The 25,356-nt window shown below is 46.2% G+C and overlaps 1 protein-coding gene across 3 annotated transcripts in view; it reads left to right on the forward strand.

The window, feature by feature from the left end:
* The window catches only part of LOC143340581 (prolyl 4-hydroxylase subunit alpha-1-like), a 159,173-nt gene that overhangs the window by 54,579 nt on the left and 79,238 nt on the right, over positions 1-25,356 (forward strand). The window contains exon 3 of one of the 3 annotated variants that reach the window (XM_076762736.1): positions 22,876-22,918. The exons of the other annotated variants lie outside the window; for them this stretch is intronic. The gene's annotated coding sequence lies outside the window, so the exon portion shown is untranslated. The remainder of the gene's footprint in view (positions 1-22,875; positions 22,919-25,356) is intronic. 3 annotated transcript variants of the gene reach the window in all.

Here is a 25,356-nt window from a genome sequence, read left to right on the forward strand (position 1 = left end):
GCACTTTCGAGAAAAAAAATTCTTTACGCTTTCGTGTCTCTGGATTTCTTTCTATGGGGAATACAGGCCAGTGGCTGATAATTAGAACCGTTCGTAATTAATCATCGATCGAGCCTAAAGCAGCTAGGATAATAAATCCGTCGATCGGTACGCGTGTTCATCGAATGCGTTCGGAAGGAAAATTTTAATTAAAAAAGTTCCAACGGCATATGAAGTTTCCTCGTTTCGTTACGTTCCAACTACGACTTTCCATTGTAAATTTCCTCCGGCTCTTTCCAAAGATTTTTCAAACGTATCCCATAGGACCAAACTTGTCTACAGGATTTACACACTTCCGAATCAACCTACTTGCTTTCGATGTACACCCTCGTTGCAATTGCGAATTTCTATCCTTCCTGGATTCGTTGTGCTTCAGAACGAAATAACACTTTGTATCGATAATAAAAGTACTCGCGATATCTCTCGTCCACTATGGCGAAAGGGTTGAAGACAAAGAAGCTAATCTAATCGATAAAATGCGCTAGAGAAAAATCTAGTCGACGGCGTTAATAACCTCGCGATTGACGCAGCGCATAAAACTGTTAAATAAAAAAAAAAAAGAAAGAATCTGCACTCGGAAGTTGAACGGAAATCGATTTATTGCTCTTTCTCGGCGCATCGTTGCGCGTAAGAAAAAGATTAAATCGTGGAATGACGGACATTGTTGCCTTATTAAATTTTTTCCTCGAACAAATACCACTCGTATAAATTGCATAATTCTGTCTCTTTATATTCGCTTGGTATTTCGTTTCGTGAATTATTTGCGCGAGCTTTCACGACTCCGTTCGTTGATTTTAGCGGAATACATCCCCCTGCCCCGTTGGCAACTGTGCAATCGTACCTAAGCATTTCCTTTTATTCGTCGATGAAGGAACTTAATCTTGTTGGCGTTCGGTCGATCGGTCATTTTTCCGCGTACACGTATTCGCCTATTCTCCAACCATCCGCGTCGTTACGTGGCAGCTTTATCGACTCGTTAAATTATACCTGTACTCGTAACTTTTTTTTGCTTTTTAGAATCACGATCGACAGAAACGCGTGCTCGGGAATAACGTTGCTCGAAACGAGTACTGCTTTTTCAGAAGGTTCTGCCCGACGAAGAACGCGAATTTATTATAGTCGGAAGAATTTTGGGGAATCTCGAGGCTCGTATAATGTAGGTTGAAGTAGCTTATCTGGAAACGTGTAGCGAATTTTACGCGACGAAGATAAATCTGCAATCAGTCGTCGTTAACGAGGCTAGAAAGTTGATTGGCCGAACCGACCGATTATCGGAACGTTACTATCGTTTGAGTGCCCCAGTTTACTATCTTGCAAATATTGGACGTAAATACACAGTGGAAATTACACGTTTCGCGCGCGTTACGAGCAGTAAAAGAAAACGAGCGTAAAATAGAGGAAAGTGTCCCTGATTGTGGGGCACGTACCAATCGGGGTAATCGCGATTAACGGAATTGGAAATACTGTAATGGGTTCGGATGAAAATAGCAAAAAGGTGGGAATGTTGCGAGGGCAGGCGTTAAGGGTTCTCGAGGGATGGAAGCAGTTGGCGGCAGTTTGAAATTTACTGCACGAAATTTGCCCGTGTGTTCCGGGCTAATCGGACGCGTTACGATCTACAAAATCACGTATATTTATAGGTAGGCTGATTCTGATGCAAATGAAGAAACCGTCTGCTCGGCTCTGATAAAGTCGTTCGTCCCGTTCGCCGAGCGTTTCGGTATAAATTATCTAACACGCTCTTCTTCGAGCGATAAGCCTACGTAGAGACAGCGAAACAGAGTGGGAAAGAGCCGGGGAACGAGACAAGTGGACAAATTAAACGCGTTTTATCGGCGACTTCCTGAAAAGAATATTTTTAACGAGTCGTCGACGTTCGAGGAAAACGGTCGGGAAACGTGATTTATCTCTACGCGACTTGGTTTTCCTCGTGAGCGGTGCATTTGCAAACCGTGATACTCGTTCTTTTTACCCGGTGGCAGGAAATTACAAGCACGAAAGCGTAACTTAGTTTGGGTCGATTACGCGAGTAATCGCGAGGGTCGTAAGTAATACGGTTTCGTTTACGAAATCGAGTTATCGTCGGTTTAATTGTACCGGTTCGTTTCGCGAATTGGCGCTCGTTATTTCTCAGGTGGGCGTTTTTCGATATCGTCGAGCGAAAGCGTGAATTTTTGCACGGTCGAATCAGGGCGTAGGATCGCGCTCCGCTTTCGAGGGCCGCGCGTGTCGCGATCGCGATCGGATAACGGGAACACGCCGCTCGCGAATATAATTTTTAATTTTTCATCCCCCTCCGCCCAGGACGCGATCTCCGTTTCCAAATTAACGGGGGCGAGAATTAAAATGACAAATCGGCGAGGATGTTCTCTAGTCTAGCGTCCGTTGAACGCTTTCGCGCGTTTATCTCCAATATTTGCGTTCCCATTTATGGTGCTACGCGATGAAAACTGCTCCCTCTCTCGTTTACCCGCGCTCACCCTTGATAATTTAAACTCGATTCGGTCGTCTCTCTCATTTTTACGGTTGTTTACTTAGGGAAATTCGTTCGCTCGCACGCGTCATATTCGGATTTGTTAGTCGCCGGCTCGTTTACTAGCTCCCTTCTACGTTTCCTTCGTTTATTCGCGCCCGGACATTTACACGTACACCTTTCTTTATTCGTTCGTTCGCGTACGCGTTAATTTGTTTGCTTTTTCCCTTTGTATAATGCTACACGCCTGGCTCGTACGCAGAATTATCCATTCAAACGCCCTCTCTTTCGCTCGCTGCTCTCAATGATCGATTTTTCGTTTATTCGCTCTTATATCTGGCCACTAGCGCGGATTGATTTTAGAATTTTCGTCATTTCTGTTGCTCGAACGGTTCGTCTTCCGGTGCGGAGCAGTATCGAACAGTAGACTTTCCCTTTCGTTGGCCGTTTCGCGTGTTTTCCCCCTCGGTTTCCGGTTTCGTTGGAAGTTACGTCGCCCGGTAATATAAAATACGCGCGGCTTATTCTTCCGGAAGTTGGAGGTTCCCTTTGTATTTTCGTACAATACAATTCTCGCTGTCCCCTCCCATTCTCCTTGATATTTGTTTTTGTTTTCAGCCGGTTGCACGACAATCCAATTACCGGATGAAACTCGCGAGAAAGACCGAAAGCTGGAGGGGATGATAATGTTATCGGCTCGCCGGAGAATCACGGACGCATATATTGTTTTGTTTCGATTATTATCGTTAATATCGGATTACCACCGTTGCGGCGGCGAGTGACGAGTGCCGCGTATAGAGCCATGCTCTTTTCCGTAAATAATAAATCTTGCGGGTATTACGCGGCAAATGTGCTCAAACATGCGTTCCGAGCACGGGATTGCGAGCGTAAGTAGAAACGCGATTAACAACAGCTGCTGGACAAGTCGTTGTTAACCCCTCTTAAAAAACAATCGGTGTATTCGTTATTATTCCACCCAGAATAGAACAAATAATTACCGAATCTAATGGACGGCGCGTTTAACGGTGGCTCGAGAGGAGTTAATTTTACTATTCAAAGTATATAATTAGAAAGTTAGGAGGCTTAGCGATCACCCCATTACAGCGGATCCCGTCGTTAGCCATAGATCGGTTCATCCACGACAATCCTGTTTATTATTACCCTAGTGGCTCCCGGTGTTGGCCATACATCGACTCGTCGACGACAATCCTGTCTATTATCTACCTAGTGGCTCTCGGTGTTAGCTATACATCGGTTCGTCCACTCACCCTAATTTCCTCCTACCGACAAATCTTTAACGGCGATCCTCCACGCAGCTCGTAACGTCATTAACGCGTTCACCATAAATTTCACGCAACTACCAAGTAGACACTACCTTTTTTTAACCATCCAGACTCACGTTTTTACGTACAAATAAGTAAAATTCTGCGAGTTGACCGTGGAGGAGTCCAGTCTTGGAACACCAACGTTCCTCGTTCGCGATACAAATTAACAATGTCGAAACTACGAGCCGGGAACTTCGAAACAATTCAACGACCCTTATCAGAGTCAGTGTAGCAAATTCGTCGGCGGGGGGCGAGACAATTTTCGCGAAAAGAAAGATTTTCGTCAGCTACTCGCCCCGCGAAACTTTTCGATCGCAAAATAATTAGAATTTATCTGTAACAAAGTCGTTTGGTTTGCGTCGTTTTTTCGATCGAACCAGAGTTTCAGATATTTTTTGTTTGCCCGTTATTCCCGAGAGTTTGAAACATGAAAGTTCATTAATTTCCCCGTGATATTGAATTTACTCATAAACGGGTTTCGTAACTTTTTTCCTCTTCTTAAACAAATTGGCATTTCAGCTTGCTCTTTTCGAAAGTTCCACAGTATCGAAACGAAACGTATGGTTACCGGATGCTGTTACGAATGTGGATGAAAAGTTGTTACGAGTTGGAAATTAGAACGGTCGACGGGTAGGAGGAAAGACGAACGAGGCACAAGGAAACAACAAGTCGAAATTCCAGGGGAACTAGCTATAATCTGGGCTGGGAATTTAACAGTGACCCGGGTCAGCGTTACGAAGGAATGTTTTGCGAGTTTCCGCATCGTGAAAATTTCATCGCGTCGATACGAGTTTCGATTAAAACGAGAAATCGTGTTTGGGGAAGGGTAATCGACGGAGAACTCGGATTGCTATTCGGAGGCACTCGTTTCGAGAGTGACTCTCTCCGGTGTTGAAACTCCCGGCGTATTATTAACAATATTGACATCGTTGACAATACGGACCACGCGATTGTTCCAGTTACTGTAATAACCCGGTGGCGTGATAACGTAATCATACCGAGATACAGTCGCACGAATATGCGTGCGTCACTCGCATTATTCCCGATTAATTTACACAATCGCGTATTACGATTTACATGCTTGTAGTTTACACGCTCGCTTATCGCGATTTACATAGCCGCGCGAGGAACAATTTCACGGGGGTACAATATTCCTAACGTGACTATGGTCCGCGATGTAACAGCCATACGTTGAGACAGGATTATCGTTCGATGTTGAGCGCGGAATCGACCTCTTTCGATTCACGCTCAACACGGAGTTCATGGTAACATTCTTTCCTTCAAATTCTCACTACCCTAACCCTACCATGAGACCCCTAGCTCACCCCCTTCCAAGGGCATCGTTGCAAGGGTGCTTGAAATGGAGGAGACGGCGTCAGTTCGTTACCAGAGTCGATCGTACATTGTTCTTCATCGTGTGCAACAAACGTTTATAAACTGAATTCTCACAGACCTCACTACCCTCCATCCGGAATATTAATTTATTTCGGAAAGATACGAGCCTGCAACATTCGAGTATAGGAGAAACTGCGTCGTTCAGTAACAGATGCTTCTTCTTACGCAACCGTTAGGCAATACTTCCGCCTCGTCTCTGGAAGAGTCGTGCAAATAATGCTCGAAAAGAGAAAACGTCCTTAGGAATAATCGTTACCGGTACAAGTACGACGTTGGCGTTGGTAGCGCGATTTCAATAGTTTTAACAAGATTTCAATCTCGTTATCGCGGTCGTCGTCGCTGGCAGCATTCCGCGTCACTCGATTCGTCGGGGAACCGCAGATTATTAATTAAATTCTTAGGATCGCTGTGTCCCATCGCGCTTGTTTCCGGTCCAATTACGAAATCCTCCGGCGTCGGGGCTACGTACCCCCGAGATTCCGTGTAATCGTGGAAATCATGGAGAAAATTGCGGATAATTCGTCAGGACCGCGCCGACGACCGAACTTTGCCAGCGTTTCTTGCTCGTCGCGCTAATTCGAACGCATTGTTGACAACGGGCTTGCATCCTCTCTGACGTTATTTCGACGACTTTTCCACTGAACTTGTCGCGTAAAATTGACAAACTTCGATTCGAGGCGTTAATTAACTAGCACGAACCTCGAACCTTTCGTCTATCGAATTCGTTTGAATTTTGTGGGTTTCGCGATAATACAGTAACGACGATGGCGAGCGGGAAACTATGATAACGGGGATCCTGATAGGATACGGGAAGACGATAATGGCCGAAATTGGAGAATAATAATGACAGAAATTAGAGAAGTAACTGTAACGAGAGAACATCCAGGGTAGCGGTAACGTACCGACTGCTTCAAAGTGTTTGACCGAAGTTTCGGGGGCGTAATTCGTTAACCGAAGGCAGGGCACGCTGGATTTTCGGTGTATACCGGTTCGATGTAATTTCAGGAGTTCGCGTCCGCGAAATGAGCCGAAGAGTTAGACCGTAGAATCAAACGTCGCTATGGATTTAAATAGAGTATCGTTACGTCGTTCCCTGATGGTCGCTTCGTACGGCCAAGTTCGTCAATTTGTATCGAATAGTATTTTGAGCGAATGTACATTTCGCGAATGCTCGTGGAAATACGCGTGTTCGGAAAGCTTTTAGCCCGTGTAATTGGAAAGTAGCGGCTACGTCGATCGGCGGGGGGCCCGATAATAGAAACGTTATCGAGATCATGGTATGCGCGATAGGAAGTAATTAAGCGAGGCAGCTGGAAGCGAACGCAAGCGAAAAGCGCAGGGACAAAGCGCAAGAAAGGTGCGCTACAAACGAGGAAATACTAGCGTTGGAAAATAGGGGGGGTGGAGGGGTGAAATCAGAATAACAGTAACACGCGAACACGGAAACGGGAGCGCAGAAAAAAAGACGAGTCGGTAAATAGCGCAGCGACAAAAATAAGAAAATATTAGCCGGAGTAGTGGGAGAGAAATATATACCGCCGGCAGGAATAGTAAATGAGAAAACGTGCTACAGGCTCTAAAAGCGAACCAAGTATCGGTCAGAGAAATATAAATTTATTGTTCGCGGGTAACGGAAGGAACTAGCGAACAGGGAAACGTATGCGTCCGTAAATAAAAATTTAAGTCTACGAGGAGATAAGAAAATTAATTCTCGAGATTAACGGGTTCAGAATAGATCTTTGGCGTCGTGGATAATTTCACAGCTTCGAGCCTGTCGTGGAATCTCCACTGTGATTCTATTATCGGAGGACGTATTTCAGTGATAATGTCCGGTGTAGATTTAGACTGCGATCGATTCCTCGCCATCGAACTTTGAACCCACTGCGTTTGACGGCACGTCCGTTCCCGCGTCGTGCTCCATTTTAAGAATGTATTCTTCGAGGAACGAACGGAACGCGTTCTCGTTCGTTCTATATCCTTTCGATCTCGAGAACGTCTTGGATGCTCACGAGGAAGTAAGCGTTCCAGCTTTAAAATATCTTGTCCGAATATTCCCGTCGTTTTTCCAACATTTTCCCCTGGTACGTGTTTGTCGCGTCGAATCTCTTTTACGCCCCGACACGCTTCGTCAATGGAGACACCGCGATTCGACGTATAATCTCGACGGAACAGCGTTTCCTTTGAAAAGGTACACCGTGAATACGTCATCGATGAAGCATCGTCTCGCTAAACTTGGCTGAAAAATTCGATGTACAAGCGTCGCGACGTCGGACCTCTTCAAACAGAGTATAACGCGCCCGATAGGATTGAAAACCGGTAAAAGATTTCTACGCGGAATACTCGTTTCTTAATCTCTGATGGTTTTAAGCGATGCAACAAAGTTTCCAAAATATTTCTCGAGCCAGAGAAAGCGACGGGAGGAAGTCTGAGAATTTTTCGCGCATGGAATCGATTTCTTTCGTCTTTCGTGTGCTCGACACGACCGATTACCCCTTTGGTTGCGCTCGGTTAGGTCCGGAGTTTAATTTGAATTTGATCGAAGCGGCGAAACGTCGTGACCGCCGGCGACGGAAGCGAGAAACGCGGAAACCGTTCCCTCGAATGAAATTCAGGTAGTTTCTTTTGGCGGCGATAAGTGGTTTAGCCGGGTCGAGGGAGACTGGTTATCTCGTTACCCTTTTGTCCCGTCGTATTTAGCGCAGGTTGCCCGGCTATATCGTGTTTTGCCAGGTACAACGATGTTGTCGGGAACTTTCCGAAACGATATTGTTGCGCGCGTTTGTCTTTGGCCGGTTCCGAGACCGCGAATTATTTTCACTAGAATTCCCTGCGTCCGTTCCTCGTGCACCTATTATCGTTACCGCTGTTGGCGTTTCCGGGAGAATCTCACGGTAATACGAACAGCGTAACGTACAAATATTTTTACGTTCGTTAAGCGTTGAAGGATCGCGCGAGGGTGGGGAAAGCCCAAAGAGAAATAGATGGAATCAAAGTTACATCGATCTCCTTCCGTTTTGCATGCTAAACCAAGGGAGATAGAGGAAATCAAAGTTCCTCCGGTCTCCTAGTTTAGCTCTGCCAAGCAATTACTTTATCAGAGAAAACGAGACGAAATTAGGAGAGACGCGGTGCAGCAAATCCTAAACCAGTGGCGCGCAACCTCCTTCGAGCAGCCACGAACGAGTCGAAATACTTATTTGCGTTCAATATAGAAAGTTTAACAGTCGAATCGGTATCGATCGTGGCGGCGATCGGGGTTAATTCGTAGGATTAAATGGACACTAACTAATGGACAATAGAAATTGGTACGTTACAAGTTCGCGGTGCGTTGGGACGGTGCGTTAAAGCAACGCGCGTGGGCGTAACAATGGCCGGTCGAGCGAACTCGAGCCAGGGAACAATCAGCAACGGGTAAAGTTCCGGGCGTAGAACGGTGGCGCGAAATTAAACAAAGAAAACAAAAAGGAAAAATGGTCTGATTTGTGGAGCAAGCAATCAGCCCGCCCATTCAGAACACGCTGCCGGTGTTTCGTCCGCGGCGTTGACGAACGAAACAAACGAATCTCGGTTTGGTCGTTGCCGGAGAATCGATTCTACACCCGCGGCCGTCTGGCGTTGCGCAATTTGATCGTCTCTCATTAAACTTCGAAGGACGGGTGTTGGTTCTCCGGGCATTCGTGCGGAAGACGGTCCGAGGATGAGCAATCTGTTGAAACTTGCCAAGTCTGACTACCTCTCTCCGTCCTTGTCCCTCCGGTTCCGTTCGTCCGGTCCAACCGGATGGACCAACAAACAGAGAGAAGCCTCTCGCGCCTCGCGAGCTCGTTTCATTTCTACCTTGTCCCGGCGAGGAACATTTTAGGGAACGACACGCTTCCCTGCGACGGCCGTTCTAATTCCGGCCGGCTCTTTTTCCCGGTACACGCGAACCCCTGGATATTGCCAACCGAACAATATCACGGCTCGACTTCCGCAGTGCTGCTTTTTCCGCGCCATTTCTGCGCCCCTTTGCTGAAAACACGATCGACAGGAGCACAGATTCATCGCTCTGAATTCTAAAGATAACTTAACAATTGAGACACTCGATTTAGAATGACCCTACGAGATTAGGAGGCGGTGCAAATCTAATAAAAGCTATCGGATTCAGTCCTAGTGTTACCTCGAGAAATGGTTTTAAACTCCGATGGATAAGTATTGTTTCAAACGGATTCTAAACGAGGAAAATTGCGTACAGGGAATGTCTCGGATGCCTCGCTGATCCCCCGGATTTGGGGTTGGATTATCGTCGTAAAAGGTAATGAACTTCCGCGGGCGATTAAATGAAAATTGCAAAAGGGCACAAAGAAATTGTTGCTGCAAGAGTGTTCTTCGTGAAATTTGTTTCCGGTTGCGGTTCGGATTAAACGCGAAATTATTAACCGGTATCGCGTCGAATCGATTTTGGTAAAAGTTGGTATTAACTTTTTTCGAATTTTTTTCTCGAAAGTGGGTAGGATTTCGAAGGTATGTCTAATGACCAAAAATGATTGTAATTGACCCCCGCAACTGATAATATTTTTTTTAGAACGATTTGAAACTTTTCATTTTCGTCGAATTTAAGCACTTACCCCTGTCGATTCTTCTTAAAAATTCGTTTTTCATTTTTGATAATTTTGTTTGACATTCTATAGAAAAGTTGTTTAATACTTTTTTTGTAGGTACCCATGAGGTCTACTTCAGGAAAAAGTTTCAATGAGATACGTTTACTATTGTAGGAGTTATGGTTGTTTGAAGATTGGACCACTTTTATGGGGTTTTTCGCATTTTGCGGGGTCAAGGAGCAACTTTTCCAACATTTTTAGAATTTCTACATATTCTTTAGTAAAATACGCGTCGATTGCTTTTTTAAACATCAAAATCGTCCAATCCGTTCAGGAGTTATGACTTTTTAAAGATTCGCATGAAAATTCGGGCAGACATTTCTGGCCAGAAATTAGATTTTCGGTAAGGAATTTTTTTCTCGAAAATGGTTAGGATATCGAGGGTATGTCTAATAACCAAAAATGATTGTAATTGATCCCTGCAACTAAAAATATTTTTTTTAGAACGATTTGAAATTTTTTAATTTTGTCGAAAAATTACACACCTTCTCGAATTTTTTTCTCGAAAGTGGGTAGGATTTCAAGGGTATGTGTATTCACCAAAAATTATTGTAATTGACCCCCGCAACTAAAAATAATTTTTCCAGAATGATTTAAAATTTTTTAATAACTTTTTAACGAAGCCTCAGTCAAGAAATTGATATTCTTGATATTTGTCTTGTCCTCTAGAATCACCCATTAAAATTTTTCTCAGGAATAGCCAAACATCCTTTATAATTAAGACGTACACGTCATCTTGTGAAAACTGTAAAATTGTTTGGTAAAACGTCGACATATTATCGTGTTACCTGAAAGTTACGTGGGTCTGTAGAGGTTTAAAAATGTTTGAAACGCGTAACGCGCTCGGTAAAATAAAAAGGCGATAAAAGAATTATTCCGTCGAACGGGACGAATTAAAAGCATCGGCTCTCGTCTCGGGGTTTACTCGTTGTATTATTTTATCGTTTCAGCATTACCGGTCTCTCGCTGTTAACGAACGAAGCCGAAGTTATCGACGCGGATATCTACGTTCGCGCGTTAATCGCCTAATTTATATGCAAACGCGGCATGTATCCATAAAGTGTCCCGACGTAGACAATAATCGCACGGCTAGAAAATAAATATTACCGGTTGTTAGCGATTTATTGGAGCGTTTTCGCGTTTTCTGAATCGAGCAGATTTTACCCCGCTGTTTACGCGCGAGATAAATCCCATAACGCTCGAGTTTTTGAAAACTTGTTCCGGTAGAATGGACCGATTCGTTATTCCCGCTGTCCCGTTTACAAAACGCTATCCGATTTATCGATGCCACCTACGTGTTAATTATTCTTGTTTTTCGTTTACTTACTCGCCCGTTAGAAAATTACAACGCTCGTTCGATAGCGTTTTGCACGAACACCCATCTTTTCGTAAATATATTTCGGCGAGTTTAATTACGCATCGACTTCGTTGATGAATGTTATATACGGTCGTAGCAACGCGCAACATTAATTAGCAAAATGCAAATAAACACCGCGACGCGATCGAATTAAAACGTTGAACCGCGAACGTTTAACAAAATATAAAACGGGTGGTCTAGTTCGTTGTTATTTGTTTGCCTTTTCTAGTTTCGCGGTTAACCAGCACCGGAAGGGAAATACATACACACGAGTCTTGAAATTCACCAGAGACGTACGTTTGACAAACTATTTGTTTTATTTGTCGAAATTGGGCCCTGGTGCATCGAAAAAAGGAGGAAATTGGTCGTACGAGACCGCGTATCGCAATTAATACGTGCAACGAAAGCGATAAATCGCCGGACTCGGTTCCGACGACGAAAAATTTCTTGTACCGGCAAATCGATTATCGATTTCGCATAAATTACAGCCGAAACGAAAACAGGCTCGGCCGGCCGCCAGTTTTCCGCGGACTGTGCGTGAACAAACAGAGATAAACGGGAGGGGGATCGATGATTTTCCGCGAAGAAACCGCCGCAGCCCACGGTCCCCTATTTGCGATTATAATTTCGATGAAAATTCCGAATTACAATGGAGGGCTCGTGTGTTCGGTGAGAGCTGACTTTTCAACGATAACGAAACGCACTGAAATGAAATTTAGCTCGCTTAGCGTGCTTCGCAACGAACATTTCTCGATCCTTTAAATGTCTGAAATGGCCAGGAGGGGCCGTGGGCGCAGAAAAAGTTTCGATGCACCTTCTTGTACCGCTCGACTCGCCGAACAATGCGAGCATGATCCATCTTGTCGAGATGCTCCGGACAATAGGCGTGGTCGTTTCTCACAATTAGCCAGCTCTAATTAGCGGGGAACCGAGCGCGTGTCTTTTTGTTGAAAACACGACATCCAATCGAAATCTTGTTTCCTCTATTTATTGCACGAGAAATTGGTCGGCTCGAGGGCTGTTAAGGGGGAATAATTCTCCGTCGGTTCCTGTAAGGATTCCGTGGTTCGGAAGAAACAATACGCGTCCATAGAAACGTGGTTAAGCGTGGCCGGGGATCCATCGATCTTGGCGGTAAATCTCGCGTCGTGGAGGGCGGAGGGGCCGGGGCCGGGGCTAGGAAGTAAAATAGAATCGACGACAAGGCGAAACGTTTCATAAAAGAGACAGCCCGGGCGAAGATCGAAACGGTCCCGGGGACATTTGTCAAAGGCACACCGTGTCCAAGGATGGTCGTTCGCAGGGCGAGCCGGTACAACACGTAGTTTGCGCGTTGGTACACGGGGCTTTTCACCGGGTCTCCGTTGAAATATGGGAGTCGCTGGACAAAGCGACCCTCTCCCAAGGGAGCCGCTGATAACCCTCGAAAGTGAATGTAGTCTGGAGCTGGCGCTAGCAAAACATCGGTCCTGGAAACCCGCTAGGTACAGTCGACAAGGAACGACCGAGATATATTCCCGTCGTTCCTATGCTTTACGCGCGAATGTATTCGCCCGAACGTGCCGCGATTACTCATCGATCCACCTGCCTTTCGAGACTTTACCAACGCCCTCCGCCTCCGCAGGGAGATCTTTCCTTACGCCCCCGCATCGATAACGCGCGAATATTATCCGTTTACTCCTTCCAACGTGCGGTACACCGGCCAGGAAACGTCCACAGGATCACCATCGGTCACTGTCTCGCGCCACTATTCCGAAACGAGATCAACGGGACGCGATAGATATTCGCGACGACTAAAACACCGATATCCCCCGATGCGAATCAATCGGCCCAAGTTACTATCCAGTTCCAGTCGATCGACCGGAGTCGATCCAGGTCAGTAATTCGGTCTATTAGCGAGCGTGGGACGAGCCAATTCGTACTTGGAGTGGAATAGTCGGGTCGCGCGCACCGCCAGATTACGAGAAATTGTCACCGTTGCTTTGTCCGTGCTGTAATTTCGAATATACGCGGACCAAGATTTTTAACGAATCCAGGAAGTTCGGGAAACGGTGGAGCCCAGGCATCCGGCGTATCACCGCAGACGTTTGTGCAATATTTATCAGGCACCGGGCGTTTACCCCGGAAACCATGCATGCGATACTCTTTACCCGTGAGATACTTTGGCGAGTGGCAAGCTTTTTCGGGCCGGGGAACGCATGGCAACACGGAAAAAGCGCCGAGGGGTCGAGGGTGGAAGGAATAAAAAAAGAAGGCGATTCGTTGCAAGATTTACGACGTTCGGGAACGAAGCGTCGACCGGAGGGTAAACAGAAAGGGAAGAGAAGAAGGGAGATATAGCTGTAGGAGGCTGGATTGCTGGAAAATCGCCGGTGACATCGACGAGCGTTCCTCTAGCTGTTCGCCGACCCCTCGCGAGTACGTCGGGGGTTAATTTTTAAACCGGGCAGACGAACGACCGCCTCCCTCTCGTCTGGCCCTCTCGATTCCCGCCGATCCGCCAGCTGCGATCGGATTATCGATCGTCCACGATCCACGGGCGTCTCGTGTCTCGAAGAAGGATCTCCCGTTTACTCTCCTCAGCGTTGCTCTTAGCTCCGTGACCAATGGCGGTTCCACGGCCGATTTTTCGAGGCGAGGGGCGGACACGGTCGAAACACGGTCGCGAGACGATTCGGTTGCCACGAACAGGGAAGAATTTCCACTGCTCTCCGTCGTAATCGCTTTCGTTCTGCTGTTTCTGCAACGCGCGCGTCGATCGATCGTTCCTGGCCCCGCGACTGACATTCCAACGAATCCCTCGCGTCAAAAGACAGGCCATTTTAAACGAATCGTGACCAGAGTAATTTTAAACGCCTACCCGAGATTGATCTCTCGTGGCTGTATCTTTAAGCGGTTACGCTCAGCCCTTGCCGAGGCGCGGGGAACTCCCAGATTCTCATCTTCGCTCGCTGAAAGTTAATTCGAGATTACGGCGACTAATTGTCCGTGAACCGATATCGAAGTTTACCGGCCTCGTCCCACCGTCGCGACGCCCGAGAAAGGAAAGTTTTCCCAAAGTTGTCCGAGAGGACCGTCCAATCGTCAAGACCCACCTAACAATTCGCATCCGTTTTCTGGAAAATCGTTTTCTCGCGTCTGAAGAGCTCCTCGTTGGCGTCCGTGTAAACTGTCCTCGAGGGAAAACCAGACCGTTCGACGCCTCTCTTTCCTCGGTTTCCTCCGATCTTCGATCGATACTCGAGTCCACGATAGCTTGCAAATTAATAATTCTTTCGAAAAATAATATCCGACGACGAGACCGTGGCAACCCTCGTCGTCTCGACAATTTCTCTTACGTAAAAAGATCAAGAATAGGTTGCGATATTCCGCGAATAAGAAAGGGCCGTGTGCAGGGTCGTCGAGTGAAATTAAGAACATCCGTCTCTGTTTGAAAAATAAAGGAAGATTCGCGACCACAGCGAATCGATATCGAAGATTCCCTCTTTCTTATCGGAGGCACGTACCGGCAGCCGTAAGAATTTACTGATTGCTGCGGCGATCAGGATCGAACGCGTCTATATTTCCCGGATGAGAGTTATTCTATCTCCCCTGGCTCTCCAGGGAACAAATCTATCGCCTCGTTAAACGTCTTTCGGTCTTCCGGGCTATCTTCTCGCGAAATAGTCGCTCTTTACTGTCGCCTGCTGACTCTTCTCGTCCATTTATCGCGAAACGCGCGGAAACGACGAGAGCGTTATTATTGCGAACGTACGCCGTAAAACTCGACGACGTTTAGGACCGGAACGGTAAAATTATCAAAGCGAACGATGCAACTAGTAGCGAGGGAGTAAATAATTAAGGTAGAATCTCCTGGTTAAATTGATTATTTCGTTGATCTCGATGCGCCGAGTAAACAAGCAGGGATAAGCACGTCCCGTAGGAAACTCCGGCCGGGATAAGGGCGAGAGCTCTCTGACGTCGAGATCTCGGGTTCGAGAATGGATTTACGGTGCAGGAAAGGTCCAAGTCCGGGCGTCGCGACGCTCGTATCCTCCGGGATAGCTGGGCTCGTGTGACGAAGAGCGGTTCGAGCTCGATTTCGACCAAGGATTACGCTTAAAGTCTGAGTCGTTCGGCCAGGACCACCAGGTTAGGATTACGGGAAGGTTCGATGCTAAGCTCCATCCATACGCTTGATTTTTGTCTCCCGATCGTTCGTTATTACCACGACCTGGAACCTTTTTCCGCGATTCTACCGCCGCGGATATTTCTCGACTCGAACGCTTAACCTTTCACGGAACACAAACTTTACTCCGCTCGTGACGTAGCTTATTAACGCGCAAAGCCAATAAAAGATAATTGCATTTATAATAATTAATTTGATTATTCGACGACGCGAAAGCATCGACAACTTGTTACAGAATCGTTTCAGCGATAACGCGGATACAATAGCGTCATCCGTCGATTGTAAATTCTAATAATCGGGAAACATAATAACCGAATATGTAAAATTCACTGGGAACCTATTCTAATGTAATTGAGTGCTACGAGCGCATCAAATTAATATGTAACTCGGTGGAATAGTGTCAATCGCGCGGCGAATGATTACAGTGATTGAATTTCAATATAGTCGATGCAAATGCGATCGATCTTCGCGTTCGATGGAAGGCTACGGAAACACTTTTTATTCGCAAACTGAAATAGAAATAGAAACAGGCGAAATATTCGACGTCACGGGCAGAGAGACTGCGTAATCTCTTTTGTTTCCGCGTAGATTTCATAAAAGTTTCAGTTTTTTTCTCTTTCCGTACAATGCCAACTATTTTAATTATGGTAATGTACGTAGCTAGAATCGGAGATCTCGACTAAGCACGTTACGGGAGGGAACGCAAATGTTTTAACAAGGTACAATTGTTACCATAATGTTTTTACGAACATAAAAGTACCGCAAACAATACTTTTAATTAGTATTTTCCCTTTGTTTCGCTTGTGCTCGTAACCGTGCTTAATATACGTGCACCTTCCTCGTTGTTTCTTCCGATAACTGTAACTCTGCCATAGTACGAACAAGTTTAGGTTGTATCCAACGGAGCTTAAAATTGGGAGGAAGTCGCGGAAGAAACCCGGAAGCACGATAGATTTCGATCGCGATCGACCTGATACAATCTGGGGGCCAGAATCTCCGGAGGAACTTTCTAAGCGACTGTTCGAATTACCCTAATGGCCATTTCGATCGCGGATTCGTGCAACCTTCCGGCGTCTTTTTGCCGTTCGGCTGACGTGACTGGAAACTGCTGGACGATTACTTTATGCCGTCGACAACCGGGGCGATACGTTCGGAAAGCAGATTACGATAACACCTCCTCCAACTGTCGCTCGTCCCGTCGAAATATCGCGAGGCTCGCCACGAAACGAGAACAGCGCGATACGAAAACGAAAAATCCAGCGACCATCGTTTCGTTCGCCAACGAAAAGTACTCCAAATCGATCCAAAAAAGAAGGTGGAATATTCCCGATGAAAATGAGTACAAAGACGATTCTTTAGAGACAAACTTTTATCACTGATAACTCCGTTTTGTCGATCTATTATTTATTAGGACTTTTAGGTTGTTTCGGAGTTTGCATTCGCGCTCTGGAGGGCCTTGGACAAAAAGGTCTTTGCCGATCGGTCGAGCACGTTCGACCGAATTTCTTCGCGGTTGACTGGTCCGTATAATCGAGTTCGCCTCGCCAATTCTTGGTACACACGGCGTACACGCAGCCCGTCAAAACAAAGCGCGTACGCGAACGCTTTGTCGCGGCAGAAAGCTTCGCGAATGCAGAATCGAATCGCGTTCTACGAGGTACTGGATCGCGTGGGAGGAGCGTGCATTAAATTTCGTCGAAATGTACGTTTAAAACCCCCCTATCGACGGGTTTCAATTTACAGAGAAGTTTACAAATGTTGGTTTACGAGCGAAAGAGCTGTCCAAGGAAAAGGGCCCTCCAAATAACGTTTCCACGCGATAAATTAATCCGATCGTCCGTTCTCCTCGCAACTTCTCTTTCCCTGGCCCCACTCTCCTCCCAGCTTCCGTTTCTGTTCCCTCCTCGAACACGGTTGCATGATTTTTCCTCTCTCCGTGTCCGACTTGACGCTATTTATCTCTCGGCGCTTCTGATCCTCTTTCCTTCTCTTCCGTTCGTTATCAGTTTCACGTTTTTTTTTCCGGTCTCTGTCCGTCGACGCTCCGTATCGTCGCACCGCGTACTATGTGCCAGATACTAGGCGCGAGCTTATCAAATAGCATTCAATGCCGCCTCGACGAGACTCGGTTCTGAGAGAACCGACCAAGAATTTGCAATATTGTGAATAGGTTGATCATTAGGAGAGTTTCTCCTTGCGAAACTACGCATTAGCGTGTGCGGGTTCGCGCCGTAATTGCACGCGTAGCAGATGTACCAGACAAACATGGGAAGCGTTGGTTGTTCGTTGATCAACGGATGGAGGGGAAATGTTTATTGGCGGATCAACTAAACGAAGCACGACGCGGAGGCGCCATCCAAAGGCTGCGTTTAGCATTACCGTCTTGGTCGGGGGAGCCTGATGAAGCTACTTTCAATGCCGACGGCGCGGTGTTTCGCCAATAGCGAACGTGGCTTGTACGCGAACGAGTCGAACGGAATTTTTTACCAGAAATTGCCTAACAAATTTACCGACGAAAGCGACAGTTGTCCCTGATTTATCAAACGTTTCGAAAGCCGTGGACGCGTAATAATTCAGATTCGGTTTAAAATTCTACGGAAACGTAGGCCCCGGAGGGCGCAGAACGGCTCTGAAATTAGTAGAATCGCCAGAGTGGGCGATTACTCCCGGAGACCCGGGTAAGAGGAAACAATGGGGAGGATTCTCGAAAGGGAAAAAGGAAGGTTGTAAAAGAGGGAGCGTCAGGGGTTAGTAAATGTAAAGCGAGGCGCGAACCGGGAGGGATTCGAGGTCGAGGACGTTGTCCAGGAGATCTCGAACGCTGCTCGTCCCGAAACGAAGCGGAGATTCGAAAGAACTTCCTTGGGAGGAAAGTTCGAAAGGGAGGAACGAAAAGAGGGCGATCGAACATTTTGCTGGCCCCGACGTCCAGGCAGCCCCGATATTCTCGCATCGGCCGGATGGGAACCGTCGAATTCATTGATATTCCGGCCCTGTCGGAAACTTTGCGATAATTCGATGTCTCGACGACTGCAAGAGCAGCAACAGCGGCCTGGTCTCCGTCATCACGGTCGGACCAAAGCGGCCTACGTGACTTTTCTGCTGCTTCCCTCCCCCACACGCTCTCTCCTCTGCTTCCAGTCTATCGCTTTCCTCCTCCATCGAATGTCTCGTCGTCCCGCCGGTGGTTTTCGTTCCCAGGCTAGGAAATCGACTCGTTTTGTTTCCTTAAACGTCAACCTCTCCTTCCTAACGAGCACGACACGGACCATCGAAACTTCCCGACCGTTTTAAAAACTTAACTTGCTCGTGGTTCAATATTTTTATTACGAATGTATTCCCGCGGGAGCATTAATTCCGTTTACGTAGGAATCCGGAATCTCCGGGGCGAAGGAAACTGCTGAAAGGCGGTTTCGATATCCTCCTGATTCCCAAATCGTTCCCCCCCTGAGAAAACTGTCGAACGAACGGAACGAGTCGCGGATAAATCATAGGACAGGTTGGATACCTGGCCGCGTCGTAGTCTGCAAGAAACAGTTCGTAGGGTGAAACGTGACTCGGGTTCACCGGTGGTTTTTACGCAACCGGACCCTTATTTACGTACAATCATTTATTTTCCCATTCGACGGTGCGCATTTCATTCAATTTTGCATCCTTCGACCGGTCGATCCCTCCGTTTCCGCTACATTTTTCGATCGTATAATTTATTTGCCGGCCGTTCTATTATTCTCTCGTTCGTTCGCGTTGCTCTCTGTTCTCGAATTTTTCAATCGTGCTATTTGTCTCGTTCCATTCATTCGCTTTTGAGCGTTTCCAATGTTCTATTTTTCTTTCGGCGAATCGCTGTGTTCCCCGACTCCTGTCCCTCTCGCGCGACGGGGCTCTTACTTCCATATTTCAATTCCCGATCCTCTGTTTTCTCTTGGAATTCGTCATACCGCTGGAAACGACCGCAATTTATCAAGGCAATATCGCCCCGCGCATCTTATCGTACGCTGAACTTTGTGCTCCATCGCGGCACAATGTCCCACTTAATTCTCCCGTTTTATCCGCGACTTTATTCTCGCCTCGTTCTTCCTTCGACCGACACGGTGGTCACCGGTGACCGCGACGAAACCGTGTTAATTATTTGTCCAGCGATCGACGGGTTCCTCGATCCCGGGGAGAATTTTCTCGTCGCCCTTCGAGTTTCCACGTCGCCTTTTTCCCTTACTTTAAAGTTCCCTCTTTGGCGTGCCGGGTCTAAACGCTCGAGCTCCTCCCACTCGCGTAATTTTCGAGGGGAATTTCTTCGCACGCCGGAACGAGCAGAGCAGTTTTTTCACCGCTCGCCGCGCGAAAGGTTAAACCGGTGCTCTCTCGCGGCGCAAAAATTATCGGGTGCAAATTGAATCGCGCCGCGTTTAATCTCGACCTTCCTCGCCGCCGACGACGATTGACCGTTCTGTCAAAAATTACGAACACTGGGTCACCTGGAAACCCATTACCGCAAACTGCTGACAACTGTAAAATTGTCATTGCTCGTCGTCTAATAAAATACACGACACGCCTCCGAAACAATACCGGAATTTTCTCTCTCGCGTAAAGGAGCTACTTTCCCGTGGAAATTACAATCGTTGGTTTTTATTAAAATTTTCTCGTCGCTGGAGTTGGTGTAAAATCGTCGGTCACGAAACTGGATCCGAGGGAAATTAATTCTTCGTTTACTTCGATTCGAGTGTCGGAGGTCGCGGGAAACGATCGTTGGCTTTGCTCTCGATTTATCGAGGTCAAAGGTATCGGATAAGGCATGATTCGCGGGGCTGTCTCGTAGGTCGACGTCCTGGAAACGTAACAAAATCATTTTTAATTTATCACCTGGGAAATATAACGTATTCCGATATCATCGAATATTTATAGAGAACGAAGCGTTCATTTAAGAATTTCACGAGCAGGGGGACGTATGACGATCCGTTGATTAACCGTTATTAATCGAATTATGCCAGTATCCGGCTGAATTCGGAACCCTTACACCTTCCCATTGTGTCATTCGTTCGTTCGTAATCACTCCCGGATGATTTAGCGAACGATGTACGCAATATGGGAGCAGTACCGAGAGAATTTATCGAGTATCGTTTCATTTGTAACGCGATATTGTTAATAAAGGGAATCGAATAATGAGGAGGGTATAAAGCGAATCGCTTTGCCGGGCAACAATGCGATTTATTAATTTAATTGTAACGACGGTATCGTGCCCGTTATTTTTCAGGACCGCGCTCGAAACACCGAATCAAGCCCTGTAAATTGATTCGATCGAGGTATAAAAATTAAACGACGAGAATCTGGATAAAATTCACGGAACGACAAATATTATTCGCACACGGGTTCGTTTAATTGAAATAGAAAACACTGTCTGCTCAAACTCCCGGCGCCAGTTACACACTTTTTACAGTCTCCTCTCGTAATTGTTATTATTCAGACTCCGCGTCTGGGAAAATATCGTATTTTTGTCATAATATTCTTCTCAATTTGGAGCCATAGAGAATATTGATACGATTTGAGCATCAAGGTCGGGTCGTAAAGTAAAAATCAAGGCTCCCCAGCGAAACGTTTCGTTTGTTCGTCGTGATGAATTTCCGGCGAACGCAACGAATCGAACTTGGTTCGTAATTGTATGTAATCTGATTACGGAAGAATCGCGTCGACGGACTCGGAACGAGGTGAGACGAGAGTGACTCTTCCGCGGCAATCGGATTTCCCGGGGCAAAAGCATCGACGTTAACCGATTTTCCGGCTGATCTTCCTTTCAAACGAGCTCCTGTAATTCGTTTGTTGACGAACCGTGGACGTGATCGCGAATGCCCGGCGCAACGCGTGATTTCTATCCGGCTGTGTAATTTCCGCGGCAGTAATTTCGCGCTGAAACTAATCGTTTCGAACAAACAAAGGAACGAGCTGCACCGTTCCGCTCGAAATAAATAAAAAACACCAAAGGGAGCCTTTTACGATACTCTTTGTACCTCGCGCGATGGACATCCAGAGACGCGTCCTGTGCACGTGCAAAGCACAGGTTCCGGCTACCCGTAAACGGTGTTTCGTCGATGTCTGGACGTTCCGCGGAGGAGGCTCGCGAAACTTTGTTATTTCGAAAGTTTTAATGCCCGTCGTTCTTCCGCTCCTTTTTTCTTTATTGTTCAGGGTGTCGCGAGAGGCCAACGATAATACCGTGCAACGTGCGTTAGTTCGTCGAACAGAGAGAGGGCCGTATCTCTTCCGACTTTTCCGGACCGACTCGCGAATAACCAGCGAACTTCCCGGCCGCGCGGAAACTCATTTTCCGCATCGACGGCCCGCCGAAATCTGTCGCGATTTGCCTGCTGGAAAACAGAGCCCGTAAAAACCCACCGAGCTCCTCTCCATCCCGGTTCGATCGGTCCTTTGCATCGATTAGAAAAATTGTTTCGCGGTCCCGACTCCCGGCTCGAGAAATAAATTTCCATCGTTCGCGAAAGAAGCAGAGCGCGTAATACGTGGTCGGGGGAACCCCGGGATTCCAGAGTTCGTGGAGTGAAAATGAGGAAAACGGGCGGTCGCCCTTTCGATCCGTACACGGCGCACCGTGACGGTCGAACTCGATGGCCACGGTTCCGTGCAATAATCATGGCATGCAAATTTCACCGTTGCATAACGCGGTTGTTACGATAAAATGAATTTCGAACGCATTGTCGCGCTTTGCATATTGCCACCGGTCGCTTCGAACCGATCCAGAGGGGGACAACGCGCGAATAAGCTCAGGAACGATCGATAAAAATCGAAAGAAGCAAATAGTAAAAATGTTCCGCGGCTGTTTTTAAAGGGGAAGCGAAGAAACGGCAATTACTTATGACACGAGACAATAGATAGCCGGAGAAACGGGAAAGAACAGGATAATAAATTGGCCGCGTGAAACGTGCTAGCTCAGCGTTTTATAAGTTTCCAATGGGGAATAGGAAGGAAGACCCTCGAGGAAACCCTCGTCGAATCGGGTAGGCTCGTCCCTGGGGGGAAAAAGCGTAATTTTCAAGTAATATTCGCTTCTTGCTTGCTCGAAATCGTCGTTTGATATTCGAGTACATCGCGATATTGAATCGCGCGAGAACGAGGAAGCAAGATTCTCTGATAACTGTTGATCCGGGGTATAAAATGAAACGTATTTTTCTAGTTCGACGGGCATTTCTCAATTTTGGTTTTACGTTTCAACGGACACCTTTTCGAAATTGCTCAACGTACCGGTTTATTCGTTTTGTTTGCGCGCGTCCGCGGTGCTTCGATTAAAATTCCGTTTACTGTATATCGTCCGGCTGGCCGCCTTCCGTCGCGAAATCCGTGAAACCAATCGTTTCAAAGAATAAACGGGTTTTCGACGATTCAATTTTCAAATTTATGATTGGTTTATCAAACGTTTACACGGTTTCATTGGGTAAACACCGATCGTAATGTTTTTATTCGTTTGTTCGCAGGACAACGTGATTCCGTCTCGCCGGTTTCATCCGTTTGATTTCGGTGAGTACTCGCGTTCGCGCGTCCACTCTTTTCCCTCCCCTCCCCCCATTGTTTTCTCCACGGTTTGGAAAAATTGGCGATTTCGAGAGCGGGCCCGCCGGTTGCTTCTCGTCGATAACAAGGAAGCCATCGTTCCGACGCGACAGAAATCGATCGATTCTCCGCTCTCTCGAGTATTCTTGGTCCGCCGACCAGAAATTCACCGGAAATGACTGTTCCTCGTGTATGTTCCGGCAGTCAGCCGCGAGATTTATCGCGAATTTTCGTGCCTCGATCTCGACGCTGCCAACGAACTCGTGGTCCAAAGCATTCGCACGCGTCCCCTCGTCGATGCGCTTCCGTGCATCGCCACGATTTGATAGACCTCCACGATAAAGACTAAGCTTTCCACTCGAATAATTCATTGCCGGTTACCGAACCACCGTTCTCGCTCGTTTCCGAACCGACCACGGAATGGCCAGCTTTTCCCCAAACGTTCTTTTATTTTTCACGTGCCCTGGACCGCTTGTTTTCCAAGTATGGTATCTAAATAAAATATTTTCACGAGCGATGGAGCGTATCAAAGTCGAGTCCCAGCACTCCGGACCAGAAAATCAGCTCCGACCAAGAATTTTTCACGCACTCTCAAGCTCGTGTACCGTTTCCCCGACCTACATGATTTATTATCAATGTATGCATCGATGAAAGGAGATTTATGCGAAGCAATGAAATCAACCTCCGTCCAGGGGGTACATAATGCGCATTGTCCGCTCTAAAGGCTGTCTTTATAGACTGCTCCGTGAATGGTCTCGTGTCACGCATGATGGACGAGGTCTTCCGATCCTCCGGATTACTTTTATAAACGCTCGCGAGCGTAACAAGAGACCCCGCGTCTTCCTATTCCGAGCGTAGATCTTGAAAACGCGCGAAAATAATATACAGGGTGTTTAGCCACCCCTGGGAAAAATTTTAATGAGAGATTCTATAGGCCAAAATAAGACGAAAATCAAGAATACCAATCTGTTAATTGAGGCTTCGTTTCAAAATTATTAACAAGATTATTGTTAAAAATTGTTAATAAAATTTCTCCACCTATACGAATTTTTTCCTCGAAAGTGGGTAGGATTTCGAGGGTATGTCTCTTCACCAAAAATTATTGTAATTGACCCCCGCAATCGAATATAATTTTTTTAGAACGATTTGAAAAGTTTTTTTTTACCGGAAAATTTAAGGGGAGTAGATGTACGGTATGGTCAGACATATTTTCAGTAATGAATTTTTTTCTCGAAAGTGCGTAGGATTTCGGGGGTATGCCTATCGACCAAAAATGATTATTATTGACCCCTGCAACTAAAAATAATTTTTTCAAAACGATTTGAAATTTTTTAATTTTGTCGAAAAATTTCACATCTTCTCGAATTTTTTTCTAGAAACTGGGTAGGATTTGGGGGGTATGTCTGTTCACCAAAAATGATTGTAATTGACCCCTGCAACTAAAAATAATTTTTTCAAAACGATTTGAAATTTTTTTTTTCCGTCGAAAAATTTCACATATTCTCGAATTTTTTTCTAGAAACTGGGTAGGATTTCGGGGGTATGTCTGTTAACCAAAAATGATTGTAATTGACCCCTGCAACTAAAAATAATTTTTTCAAAGCAATTTAAAATTTTTTTTTTCCGTCGAAAAATTTCACATCTTCTCGAATTTTTTTCTAGAAACTGGGTAGGATTTCGGGGGTATGTCTGTTCACCAAAAATGATTGTAATTGACCCCTGCAACTAAAAATAATTTTTTCAAAACGATTTGAAATTTTTTAATTTTGTCGAAAAATTTCACATCTTCTCGAATTTTTTTCTAGAAACTGGGTAGGATTTCGGGGGTATGTCTGTTCACCAAAAATGATTGTAATTGACCCCTGCAACTAAAAATAATTTTTTCAAAACGATTTAAAATTTTTTAATTTTGTCGAAAAATTTCAACACCTACTCGTATAATATCTTCCTCGATGTTATAATTAAAACACACAGATGGGCTCCTGTGGTAAAATTTTGAGGCACACAGCACTCCGTGCATCGTCGACGGATTTCTTTTCTCGAAGGGTGTTGCGTTACGACGCGTTTTATTATTTATTAGTGGGAGAGGAACGAGACGGAGGGTGAAATCTCGTCGATAATATCCTCGGATCGAAGAGCGGTGCAGTAAACGCGAAGGGTGCGTGCCTCGCCCTTCGTCGCCACTTGCTCGTTTTCTCCTTTCGCCCTAAACCACCCTGTCTCCCTTATCGGACGTCGCATTGTGCGTGTCCCATTGTGTCGAATCCACGAGGGCGGATTCCCTCTTTTTCCCTGTCGCTTCCCACCCCGTAGCGATCTTTTTCCTTTTTTTTTTTTTGTTCGTTTGTTTCTTCTTCTTGTCCGTTCTTTGCAGGACATCTCGGACGTTTCTTTGCACGGAAAGG

The sequence above is a fragment of the Colletes latitarsis genome, chromosome 3, assembly GCF_051014445.1.
Source record: "Colletes latitarsis isolate SP2378_abdomen chromosome 3, iyColLati1, whole genome shotgun sequence".
NCBI classification, from domain to species: Eukaryota; Metazoa; Arthropoda; class Insecta; order Hymenoptera; family Colletidae; genus Colletes; species Colletes latitarsis.